The sequence below is a fragment of the Sciurus vulgaris genome (genome assembly GCF_902686455.1).
Source record: "Sciurus vulgaris genome assembly, chromosome: 1".
In the NCBI taxonomy this organism is placed as follows: domain Eukaryota; kingdom Metazoa; phylum Chordata; class Mammalia; order Rodentia; family Sciuridae; genus Sciurus; species Sciurus vulgaris.
In genome coordinates, this window is record NC_136461.1 from 106410874 (window position 1) to 106425265 (window position 14392).

A 14392-nucleotide genomic window follows, 5' to 3' on the forward strand; every position below is an offset into this window, starting at 1 on the left:
TACTAAGGCTTTCATACATGAATGATAGTGTAATTTAGAAATAAAGACAGTTTACATCTTTCTTTCTTTCCAACTTTATGCATTTTAATTCTTTTTCTTCTCTTATAAAACTGGCTAGCGAAATAAACTGTCTTTTAGAAACGGAATGATCAAAACAGTTCTCTGAGCAGTACACGTTGTATTTGTGCTGTTCAGGGAGGAAGAAGGAAAAGAAAATGCAAAGGGCTTTATACCAACGTATTTTCTGTGAAGCAAGATTGACCATTGTCTCTTATATCTGAGTTTTGTTTTACTATGTAAATAGTGTATATAAAGGACACAAGTCCTAATTTACATCTAGTCTATCTAGATGTTAAAGAGGTTGCCAGTGTATGACAAGTAGAGTTAGTAAACTAACACATTGAGTACGCTTCATGTTAAATTCATAGGAAAGACTGTTCTTAAAACCACTTAGGAAGTGAAATTGTTAGTCATCTCTCAACATTACAGATGCATATATCTGACCCCCGTGTTGATAAGAGACTAGAAGGGGAAGGGTTCTACGCCAGAATGTTCTTGTTTGGAAGACACTTTCAAATTCTAGCCTTTAAAAAGAGGGGTTTTGCTTCAGAGTGTAGCCTTTGTTCAGTAAGTTGCAGTTTATTCAATGCTACTGTATGTATAGTTTAAAACTTAGGTCCTTGTTGAAAACATCTAGTGTTTCTAGACGTTTAAAGGTGCACAACACATGGTAAAAGTTGAGGACTAAAGTAATGCCTTTTAAGTATTTTTTGTTACTATATAGGCATGGTTGCCATTTAGAAGAATGGAATTGTTGAACTTGATGTGTTGGAGAATACGTGGAAGATTCACTGGGTGGTGGGTGGGGGAATGAGAAAGTATGCACAGAGAAGCACTCTGTGCCCTTAGATTAGTTCCGATTGTCTAGCCATTGTTATATGTGCATTTTAGTTAGTATTGCTGGGTATTAAAGGATGAGTCCTAATGCCCAAAGTTTGTTAGAAGTAGCAAAATAATGCCTATATAAATATCCTTGTTAGTTTTTAGGAAGAACTGTCTTCTGGGAATGACCCTTGTTAATCCACCTCTTGGAGCTAGGGGTAGTCCTGAATTTAGTCACTGAAATGGTGCTGAGGGAGAAGAGGAAGGGTGAGGGGACGTGCTCTTTGCTAGCAGCTCCATATCTGGAAGGCAGGTTTAGATTATAACCATAGATCTATATGCATTTTTGGTAAAGTACTTGTGTTTATTGTGCACAAAGTTCATACTTTATTTCACAACATCTAAGCTTTCTAGATGTCCTGAGGGTAACAGTGAATCATAAAAAGTAGAGCTAGTGAATTAGCCAATTTGTAAATAACTTTGTTATAATTGATAGAAAAGATGCATCTGGGACATGGAATTGCTTTGTCTCTGGGCTATGTGTATCAGGACTTGCTCGTTAGGCTGGCAGCAAAGGGGCATGGGGCACACACAGGGAAAGACAGGAGCAAGTGCTCAAGGATTGACATTTCCATGTGAGCCACTGGTGTGTGCATCTTCTGGCTGTACTATAGGAATACTTTAATTCACTGGGAACATGCATTCTTGCTAATACTTTAGTAGAAATCTGGTAATGAAACAAGCTTGGTGTATCCTGTTGCTTTGTCTCATTTTAAATTGAACATTAAGGGAATGCATTATTTTAGTTGTAACTCTGCAAATATGTCTATCCTAGAGGCCTGTTGCCATTTCTGTCTTCAGTGAAATTTTTGTCTCCAAGAAAGGATAACAGATTGAGTTGGTATAGTGTATTCTTGGTTATCAAAAATACTCATGTAGCTTTGGGATTTTGAATTGGTGAATATTCATGATGTGTGGAAAAGTATGATACACACTACAATCTGAAAAACACAAAATGGGATATTGTGTATGTATATGCACGACCTGGAGGGACACGTCCAACTAAGCTGCTTGTGACTGGATGACTTTGTTCTTTGCTTGTGTTTTTGTTTTTCCTGTAATGCACACATTAACATTTAAAAAAAAATGCTACTTTTAAAACATTTTTTTTTCTTTTTTTATCTAAAAAAAATAAATAAATAAACTGGCTAGCACCTACACTACTGTGTTGAAGAGAACAGGTGAGAGTGGACATTCTTACCTTTTTTCTGATTTAACAAGAGAATCATTGTATATTGAAAGTATAGTGTTTTGTTGTATGTTCTTGTAGATGGCCTTTATCAAGATGAGAAAGTTCCCTGATGTTTCTAGTTTGCTAGAGTTTTCATTGTAGATGGAGGCTAAATTTTTTCAATTGTATCATCTCCATCTATTGACGTAAACATATTGGTTTGTTTTACTCTATTAATTTAGTGAATTGCATTGAGTGATTTTCAAATGCTACACCAACTTTGAAATACTGGGATAAATCCCACATTGTCACTTTATGTTATCATTTTCATATGTTGTTGTTAAAAACTTTTAAAGCATTTTCCATCTGTTTTCACAAGGCATATTGGTATGTAATTTTCTTGGAAAGTCTTACTGGTTTTCTATAAGAATAATGCTAGTCTCGTAACCTGAGGTAGTAAATATTCTTTCCTCTCCTATTTTCTGAAAGAGTTGGTATAAAGTTGGTATTATTTCTCCCTTAATTATTTGAAAGAATTCATTAATAAAGCCATCTGAACACTCTCTCTCTCTCTCTCTCTCTCTCTCTGTCTCTGCTTGTGTGTGTGTGTGTGTGTGTGTGTGTGTGTGTATGTTCCAGCTGCTTTTAATATTTTGTTTTTAGCTTTTGGTTTGAAGAAGATTGATTATTAAATGTTGATGTGGATTAATTTGTATTTATGCTACTAAAAGTTTTAATGAGCCTTTCATATCAGAATGTTAATGAATTTCATCAATTTGGGGGAATTCTCAACTACTTTCTCTTTAAATATTTCTTCTGCTTCCTTATGACTCACACTCACACTCTTTTTGTATGACTGTAATTACATTTTTTAGACCATTTGATGTTAAACCAATGCAAGGTTCTGTTCTTTATATACTTCTTTTCTCAGTTGTTTTAGTTTTGTTGATTTACGTGGACCTTTCATTTCAATAACTCTTTTATCTGATTTGCCCAGTTCACTGTTAAGTTCAGCAAATGAATTCATCATTTAAGATGCTATATTTTCAGTTCTACAATTTCCATTGTTTCTCTTTTGGGTTTCTGTTTATCTTATAACCCACCATTTTTCTCATTGACTTTGTATATCTCCTCCTCTTCATTTTGTATATATTTATAAAAGTTATATTAGTGTCCATGCTTGATAATTCCAAGATCTAGTTCATTAAGTCTGCTTTATTTAACTTTACTCTCTTGATTATATAGCATATCATTCTGCTTCTTTGTCTGTTAAATTTTGTGCCAGAAGCTACATGTACAGCAACAGTAGAGACAAGTAGATCATATCACCCCCAGAGAAGACTTGCCCTTTCTTTTTTCAGTCAGGTAGTATGCAGGGCCTCATCTAATGAGGTCTGCTGGACTGAACAACCTTCTCCAGGTTCCACCATCTTAGCTTTGTGCTAACTGGAGGGTCAAACACAGTTTGCTTTTGGAAAAACTTTACAGAATGTGCAGTTCAGTTCACAGCCTATTTTTTTAGTTAGTAAGTTTGCCAGGTGACCATTCAGTCATTGGTCATCTCTCTGTACTAACTGCCCTGTTGTACGCCAGAATTGGGTTGAAGATAGGGTGAGGTCTGGGAAAATGAATGTATTCAAGGTGCTGACCATGATGTAAGGTGGATGTGGTGATGGAATTTATGGTCTGATGAGCTCTACTGCCAACTTCCTATTAAAATATAACCATAAGGAAACACCCAACACAAAAAAATAAATAAATTAACATTGTCAAAAATGAATTACAGACAAGAGAAGACTAGAGACAATGTCTAATAAAGTTTCACTTTGCTGAATTAATGATGAGAAAGGCTAGAGATTCTTCTTCAAAATCCTTAAATTGGCCTTATCAGCTGTATATGATCCTCAGGCCCCTCTCCTTAACCCCCCTCACCCATTTGGTCTTTTTCCTATTTTTAAAAATTAATTAAAATATTTTTGATCAACACAAAATTTTTACATATTTAGAAGGTACAATGTAATGTTTTGATTTATGCATACATTGTATAGTGATTAATCCAGCAGAATTAGCATTTTCATCACTTTAAGTTTTTATCATTTATTTAAAATGAGTACAAATCCATCTCTTCTATTTTGAAATATTTAATGCATTATTATTAACTATACTCATCATGTTGTGCTACAGAACACTAGAGCTTATTCCTCCTATTAAACAATAACATTGTACACGTTGCCCTCTTTCCCCATCCCCATTTCTCTCTCTTTTCCACTGTCTCTGATAACTATTACTCTACTCTCTACTTTTGTGAGATTGACTTTTTAAAATTTTACATCTGAGATCATGCAATGTCTTTCTGTGCCTGACTTATTTTACTTAGCATAATGTTTCCAAGGTCCACCTATATTGTCACAAATTATAGGATTAGGATTTTATGCTTGTTTATGGCTTCATTTTGTGCATATACAGCATTTTCTTTATCCACTCAACTGCTGATGGACATTTAGGTTGATTCCTTATCCTGGCTATTGTGAATAGTGCTGCATTAAAAGTGAGTGCAGATATCTCTTTGACACACTGATTTCATTTCCTTTGGGGTATACTACAGTGAAATTGATACATCATATGATAATATTGTGTTTAGTTGTTTTGAGAAACCTCCTTACTGTTCTCCATAATGACTGTACTAATTAACATTCCCACCATCAGTGTGTAACAGTTTCTCTTTCTGCACATGTTCAGAAGCTTTCTTTCTTTCTTCTTTCTTTCTTTCTTTCTTTCTTTCTTTCTTTCTTTCTTTCTTTCTTTCTTTCTTTCTTTCTTTCTTTCTTTTCTTTCTTTTGTTGTTTTGATAACAACCATTTTCACCAGGGTGAGGTAGTAATTTCATTGTGGTTTATATTTGCGTTTTCTTAATGATCAATGATATTGAACTTTTAAAAATATCCATTGTCCATTTGTATGTATTCTTTTGTGAAATGTCTATTCAGATTTCTAACCCATTTTTTAATTAAGTTATTTGGTTTTTTGCTATTAAGTTGTTTGTGTTCTGTATACATTCTGGATACTAACCCATTGTCAGATGTGTAGTTTGCAACTATTTTCTTCCATTCTGTAGGCATCCCTCTTTGCTCTGTTGTTCCTTTGCTGTACAGAAGTGTTTAGTTGTGTGTAGTCCCATTTCTCCATTTTTGGTTTTGTTGTCTGGGCACTTGTTTGTGCAATAAAAAATTATCGCCTATATTCTCAGGCATTTTCCCCATATTTTCTTCTAGTAATCTCATATTTTAGGTTTTTAAAATTTAAGCCTTCAATCCAATTTGAATTGATTTTTATAACTGGTGAGAGGGGTCTAAATCTACTCTTCTATATTTGGATATCCATTTTTTTCCAGTATCATTGTATCATTTACTGAAGAGACTGTCCTTTCTCTAATCTCCTTTTCTGTCTTTATATCTTGTCAAAAATCAGTTGGCTATAAATGTATGGGGTTATTTTGGTGCTCTCTATTCAGTTCTACTAGTCTGTGTATTTGTTTTTATGCTCAAACTGGGCTGTTTTAATTACTATAGCCTGTTAGTGTATTTTGAGATCTGTTAACGTGATTCTTCCAGATTACTTCTTCTTTTTATTTGTTATGTTTAGATATACATGACAGTAGAGTATATTTTGATATATTATACATCCTTGGAGTATAATTTATTCTAATTAGGATCCCATTCTGTGTTTGTACATGATGTAGAGTTTCACTGGTAGTGTATTCATATATGAACATAGGAAAGTTGTGTCTGATTCATTCTGCTGTCTTTACTTCTTTTGGCTCAAGATGGTTCACAGTTTTGTGGATCCATATGAATTTTAAGATTTTTTTTTCTAATTCTGTGCCACTGATATTTTGGAATGGGTATTTTGACGGAATGGCATTGAATCTGAAGATCACTTTGAGTATTGTGGACATTTTAACAATATTAGTTCTTCTAACCCATGAACACAGGATATCTTTTCTGTGCTTATTTGCATCCTCTTTTTTATTTCTTTTTATCAATGTTCTATAGTTTTCACTGCAGAGAGCTTTACCTCTTTGGTTATATTTATTTCTAGATATTTTACTTTTGTAGCTATTGTAAAATGAGTGGGTTTCTTGATTTTTTTCCAGATAGCTCACAACTTATGGGACTGCTACTGATTTTTGTGTATTGACATTGTATCTACAACTTTGCTAAATTTGTCCATTAGTTCCAAGTTCCAATAGTTTTGTTTTGTTTCATTTTGTTTTGTGGAGTCTTTAAGACTTTCTAAATAAAGGATCATGTCATCACAAACAAGGATAGTTTGATTCCAATTTGAATGCCCTTTATTTCTTTCTCTTGCCTAATTGCTCTGGCTAGGACTCCCAGTACTGTGTTGAATAGAGTGGTGAAAGCTGGCATCTTGTCTTGTTTAGGAAAAGTTCTCAATTTTTCAACATTCAGCATGATAGGTTTTGTCATATATGTCCTTTTATTTTGTTGAGGTACATTCTTCCTATGTCTAATTGTTGAGAGTTTTTACCATAAAGGGATACTGATGTGATCAGGTGGTTTTAATGCTTGATTCTATTGGTATTTTAATGATTTGCATTTGTTGAATAATCCTTGCATCCAAGGATGAATTTCATTTGATCATGATGATTAATCTTTTTAGTGTACTGTTGAAATTGGATTTGTTTTGATAATAATTTGTTGAGGGACATTGGCTCTAGTTTTGTTGTTCGTGTGTCCTTATCTAGTTTTAGTATTGGAGTATTACTACCCTTATAGAATGAATTTAGGATTCATCACTCTTCGATTTTGTTGAATAATTTGAGAAGCATTGTTACTAGTTTTTGTTACCATTTGATAGAATTCTGCAATGAAGCTATCAGGTTCTGGGCTTTTCTTTGATTAAAGACTTTTAATTTCTGATTTAATCTCATTGTTCATTATTGGTCCATTCAGGTTTTTGATTTTGGTAATTCGTGTGTGTGGAGTAACTTATCCATTTTTTTTTCTAGATTTTCCAATTTGTTAGTGTATATTTGTTCACAATAGTTTCTAATGATCTTCTGTAGTTCTGTGGTATTTATTGTGATGTGTACATTTTCATATTTGATTTTATTTAGTTGACTCCTCTCTTATTCTTCTTTCAGCTGACTTATTTCCCATTAATATTTTATTTATTTGCTCTGCTTCCATCACACTGGTTTCATTGCTTTCCTCAAATATACCAGGTATGCTTCTGTCTTGGCTTTTGTACTTATTCTTCCCTTTGGTCAGAATCCTTCCCTTCATCACCTAAGCACATGACTCACCTTGTCGCTTTCTTTAAGCTTTTGCATAATTTTCTCCTTGAAGTGAGGCTTTTTTTTTTTAGGCCATCCTTTCTAAAACTTAGCACACACATACACATACACTTACAAGCACATACAAGAGTCTCCATTGTACATCCCTATTTTGCTTTCATTCACTCTCCAATATATTATAAATTTCCATTATTTCCTCTCATAGGATATAAGCTTCTTGAGAACAGACCATGGGTGAGTGACTGAATGGTAGATATCACACAATCATTTCAGTCAGTGCTCAAAGAAATGAATTGATTCCCTGTAGACTATTTTCTATTGTGGTACCATATGTAAAATATAAAGTTTACCATCTTTACCATTTCAATCATGTTTAAGTGCACAGTTCAGTAGCACTAAATATTTCCATATTGTGCAACTACAACCCCCACTTGTCTTCATCTGCAAGGATGAAAGTCTGTACACATTAAGCAATAAGTCTCCATTCTCCCCTCTTACCAGCCTCTGGAAACCTTCATTCTACTTTCTGTCTTCATGAATTTGATGACTCTAAGTACTCATAAGGGGAGTTTTATCATATTTGTTCTTTTGCATCTGACTTACTTCATTTAGCATAATTGTCTTCAGGGCTCATCTGTGATGAAGCATGTTTCTGAATTTCCATCTTCCATCTTTATTTAAGCCTGAATAATATTCCATTGTATATATACATTTTATTTATCCATTCATCCTTTGATAGACACTTGGGTTGCTTCCACCTTTAGGTTGTGGGTGTAGAAATATCTGTTTGAGTCCCTGCTTTCAATTATTTGGGGCATATGCCCAGAAGTGGAATTACTGGGTTATGTGGTAATAGTATCTTTAATATTTTTAAGGAACCATCGTACATGTTTTCCACAGAATCTACATCGCTTTACACTCCAAACATACCTTCAATGAACAAAGATTCTAATTTCTCCACATTTTTGCCAACCAGTTGTCATTTTCAGTTTTTTTAAAATAATAACCTTAAGTGGTATCTGATGATAGTTTTAATTTATGTTTCTCTAATATCAAGGGATTTTGAAAATATTTTCATGTGCCTATTGATCATCTGCATGTATCTTCTTTGGAGCAATGTTTATTCAAATCTGTGATGATTAATTTTATGTTGACTTAGCTTAGGGATGTAATGATACCTAATAAAATATTATTTCTGGATGTGTCTGTGAAGATGTTTCCAGAAGAAATTAAGATTTGAATTGGTAGTCCAAATACAAATCATACTCACCAATGTGAGTAGGCATCATCCGATCTTGTGGGCACCTAAGGGAACAAAGAGGTGGCAGAAGAATGAATGTTGTTCTCTCTGCTTAATCTGCTTAACCATGTTCTCTTGTCCTAAGAGAATGGTGCTCCTGGTTTTTGAATCTTTGGACTGGGGTTTACATCATTGACTTCCCTGTGTATCAGGCCTACTGGTCTAGAATTATACCATTAGCTTTCTTGGGATTCCAGCTAACATACAGCATGAATCAGTCACTCACAATAAACCTCTTTCTATACTTCTCTACATATCCTGTTGGTTATATTTCTGTGTAGAACCCTGGCTAATACATAAGTCCTTTGTCCATTTTTCAACTGGGTTATTTGATGTTGAGTTATAGGTATTCTTTATATATTTGAATATTTAGTCCTTATCAGATATATGATTTAAAAATAGCCTCCCATTCTGTTGATAGTATCCTTCAATGTTCAAAAGTTTTAACTTTTGATAAAATTCAATTTGTTTTTCCTCTCGTTGCCTATGCTTTTAATGTCAATGCAAGAATTGCCAAACCATTGTCATATCCAAGAAATCATTACCAAACAATTCTGCCCTGTTTTTTCCTAAGAGTTTTCTAGTTTTATATATTATGTTTTAAGTGTTGGATGCATTTAGAGTTAACTTTTATACATGGTATAAGAAAGTGCCCAACTTCATCCTTTGGCATAGAGAAATCCAGTTTTCTCAACACCATTTGTTGAGCTATTAAAATCTTAGGTTGCATTTTTCGCCTCATTAGGAGCACACAATACCTCATTAAGGATGCAGTGTGTCTACATTACAATCTGTGTCCTTTGTGTATACATTTGGTAAACAAATCTAAGAACTGCTCAGTGCTGGGAAGAGTCAATTTCATCTTTTCTATGAGATTAGCTTCTGATAAAGCCAAAGAGCGACATAAGAATTCAGAAGACCTGGTAGCGAAATGTGGTCTGCTTGACTTAGCGGTGCAGTCCAAACATAAAGACAGGATGTCATACGCTTCAAGTAGATTTTGCATCAGGCTTGGAAGAACATTGATTTAAAGGGCAGTCTGGAGGTGGGAGGGTCCGGTTCTGACTCCCAGCTATGGGAGCCCTGGAGGTGGTTTGAGGGGTTGGGGTAAAATGGAGAGATGTTAGAGGAGCATCAAGAAGAGGCTTCAAGTGATGAAAGAAAGTGTGAAAGAGTGGCATGGGAAGAACTGGAATTAAGTTCTATAGTGGCAGGAGGCCCAGAAGAAAGGAATGAAAAGCTTGGCTGAATGTGAATAGAGAAGAGATGCCCCCTAGGAGATGCCTGTGGGCGGCAACTGGAATGAGGACGAAAAGAGCGGACAAGGAAGCCAGAGTATCAAAATAGCATTGACCCTCTTCAGGAGTCTGTCGGGAACGTTAGCATTTCTTATATCTTGAGGACATAAAGGTGACAGGACAGGTTCAGAAAAAATTAAATAATAATGAGATAATTGTTCATCCTTGCTGGAATCAAGATGCTCTGTCATTGGTCAACAAAATCAAAGTTAATGAAACAGCTACAGACTTCTCAGTGTCATTTGAGTGCTAATGAGTAGTGCTGGTGCTTCAGGAATTGAGGGGGCACATGGAGCTATCAAAAGTCTGTCACTGTATGCTTACTGGCAGGTTCCTGCAGCCAGGATAAGAAGCTGTGGTCAGATGTCCACAGATAGGCCTAATAACTACACCCCTTTCTTCCTCTGAATTGGACAAATTTATGTACCTAGTTACTGACACAGGATCTTCCTTCTTGGGGACAGGGCCCTTGCTGTACATCAGAAGAGAATATCTGAATGTTATCATTTTACCAGCCTGCAGACGTGGAGAGGAGTCTTAGAATAGACAAAGTCACCCTTAGAACTATTTCTCAAATTCATCTTCAAAATAAGTCAATTTTCCTCCTTATGGGGAAGTCAGAAGAATTACCCTAATGGAAATTCTTCTGCATTAAAGTGGAGAAGTGGGGAGGTAGTGTTTTCCCTAAACAAGGATAAATCAGTAAAATAAATGCATTATAATGGAATCATGACATTAAAGTTTGTTCAGGGACTAATCGTCTCCCAATTTAAACAGGCAAAGTAGAACCGGGAAATCTAATAAAGGCATAGCAGTACAGAGGAATATTGCTGCTCTATTTATGGTATTTAGCAATCTGAAGTAAGAAGGGTCACCAGGAGTCTAGATAAAGCACAGAATCTAGACAAAGAGGAGACAAAAGCTTTGTGTTCTTGCATCTCCAGCACCCAGTCTCCAGGGTGATGGGGATGGATGCAGCATGCGTTAGGATTCTCCACTCACTCCCTGGCTCAGATTCTGTGCTTGTCAAGTAGCTCTCTGATGATAATCTGGCTGTGTGTGTAACTTTCCAATCAAGTAGAGATTATGCTGACCAGCTAACATGGATATTCATATTTTCTCACAGAGATACTGGCATCTGGCTATTGTCAGTTGCTTGCTGTAATGATATACATACATACCTATATATAAAATATCAATGTATATATATAATGTTTATATATATGAATATATATAAAATATATAAAATTCTCCGGAACACAATCACCTCTGGGAAGAACCAAAAAGTTTGAATGTTTGAGTTCTGGACCTCACATACCTAAGGAATAGATCTGGGTTGCAGTTATCACATAAAAGATTGCAGGTTTTCTCCAGAATATTTTGTTTTTCACTTGGATATTCATGTGTATCCTAGTCCAGGGAGAGATTCAATAATTGATGGGTTTTGTGCCAAGCCTTTGTATTAAATTCAATGATGTCATAGTAAATTGTGAAAAAATAATGACCATAGTTTCTATTTTCTATGGTAGGGCGACTATCGACAAATGAAATGAAAGCCAGCAGCAGCTAGAATTTTCAAAGCCAGTACTTCTATATTCCTAGGCCTTTCTAAAATCACAAAAGGAGCTTCCTTTTTCCTTTTCCTAGTCTTCTTGCTTCCTTTCAGTCTCTCTCTCTCTCTCTCTCTCTCTCTCTCTCTCTCTCTCTCTCTCTCTCTCTCAGCTGCAATGATCCTATCTTAGGATGAAATACCTTTAATCTCTTCAATAGAAGAGATTAAATTTGGCCCTAAGGAATTAAACTGATGTGCAAGCCATGAACTTCCTAAATGTTCTTCCACACAGAGTGTTTTAGCTGGTGTCTATAAACATACCACATTCAAAAACTCAGTGCAAATATTTCATAGACTGAAATGTAATGTCTAAATGTGGCCATAATTCTGCATGTAAGCATAAGGTTGAAATTTATAAATGAAACTGAACATTTCTAACCACGAAAACTTGAAGGGGGAAGAGGAGGAGGAGGAAGAGCTAATTCAGCATGAGCTGAGAAATTTGCTTCAGGATCTGATTTCAGGTTGGGGGCCACAGCTTGTTGGTGTCTCTGTTTCGAGAAGACCTCTCACCTGCCACCATGTGGCTAACCACAGCTCTATGCTCAGAATTGCTGCATGGAAAAGCCTTTCTTGGCCCTGTAAGAAGCTCAGTTAGGAAGCTGTCCTGAGGGCTGACCAAGTGCATAACAGAGAAACCACTACTAATAAGATCCAGTTGGAACAAGTAGCCTCTATTTCAGGTAATCAAGGATGTGTTATCATGTAACAAACCTTAGCCTTTCTGATTGGATGGACTAGATCTGTGAGCTGTGATTCAAGCCCTGGATGGCTCTTCTGCTGGAGAATGGATTTAGCTGGTTTCATGGTCACACTTCCGGTGTGCCTTGCATTAAGTAACCATGTTATCTACAACTTCAAATTTCAAGTATCCAGAAATTTAGGGAGGCTGCTTATTTCACATAAAAAGAAATCAGAACCAAAAGAATTGTTAAGATGTGACAAAGGATAAGTGAATGCCAAATGATATGGTTCTCTTGTGCTTTTTAAACAGTACTAATTATTTATCCTAAGGTGGGAGGCTCCTCATTTCAACAGAGAAGAATCCAGTACAATATAGGTAAGTGAGACATTTCTGTATCTTGATCTGAGAAAACATGACAGGAAAGAGAGAGAGGCTACCAGGCTAGTGGAAGCCTGAGAAGACAACTGCGATACGAAGTATCATGAAATACACTGCCTTGCTGTGAACTGGGCAAGGTACCCAGTGGATTAAGGACCTGATTCTGCCCCAGCCATGTCCAGCAGGATGGCTGGCCACCACAGTGTCTTCTGCACTCTTCCAAGGTGGATGCAGAGCCCATAGGTGTCAGCGCACTTGTGACCTGCAGGTCAAAAGGGGCCCAAACATGCTCTTTTTGACCCACTCAGTGTCTTTAAAAAGTGAGCCTTGCCAAAACTACAGATTTCATACCCCCACAAACAGACACAAATTCAGATTTCTAGTTTCTCTTAAAAGTTAAAAAATGAGCATCTAAAGCCAAATTCATATTCCACGCACCACCAACTGGCAGAATGGTGGCTGACACTCCTTTACAGAGCAAAGGCGGTGCTTCCACGCTGTAGTGTGAGGGGGTGACAGCAGGACTCTGGAACAGCCTGCCTGAGTCTGTCCTCCTACTCTACCTCTTGCTCCCTGTTTGAACTTGTACCCCATAGCTAACCGTCTGTGCTTTAGTTTATTCATTGGTAAAATTCGGCTAATAATTATTCTTATTTCATAGGTCATTGTAAAGATTAAACAAATTAATAAGTATACTATATTTTCACTAGTGCTGACTAGTGACTATACATAGTATTGATACCTTTGTACTCTTATAGTACTGTAGTACTTTTTACCTTTTCTTCTAAATTTGTTTATGCCAACCCTGCACTGTAGGTTGTTATCCAGATTTTATGGGTGAAGTAAACAGGCATGGAGCCATTAGGAAACGTGCTTAGCCTTGCTACACAGTTAGTATGTGATGGAACCTGCTCTGGGGTCTGTGATCTCAGCCCCCAAGCTACAGAACAGCATTCGTGCAGGTGTGATGCATACTCTCTAGTTGGCCACAGCTCTTACCACTTACATATTATACACATATAAATGTACATATTTCCTCTTCTATCTCCCCACGTCCCACCCTGACCTCCTGTGGGTGATCTCCAGGCCTCTGTGTGCATTTGAGCTTGGAACCCCTAATCTAGCAGCATGGATATGCTGAATAACTGATTGTGCTATTTGTAGAGCACATCTCTCCCACACCTCTTTTATGAAGAGCTAAGGAGAAGACATTGTGTCTACTGTAGTGTGGGTTGTCCGCCACAGTGAAGTGTGGTTCCCCAGGTTAGCAGCATCCAACCTGCTAGAGATAAACCAATGAAAGGGAAAAACTCACGTGTGAGGCTGCAGCCTTAGTGGAAAGGGTTCAGGAAAGTTCCAGCCTGGCTGGAAGCAGAAGAAGGAATAGGGAAGGGAAATATAATACAAGCCGGAGGCCTGGCTGTGGACCAGGTCCTCGCTGGTTGGTATAACAGCCATCAGTTTTGGATTGCCCTGATTCAATGTCACTCCTCTAATCATCCTAAAATGGACATTTATAGACCTGCTGTGGTCCTTTGGTCCTTTGTCTAAGAGGAGCCATTATCACTGGATCCATGGTCAGTCAAATTCATCTGGAGGGGATGAATGCCCAGACTAGAAAGCATTTCTGCCCTGGCACTGAGAGAGCCAGGAGAGTGACAACGAGTGCCACTTCCTTCTCTCAGATCA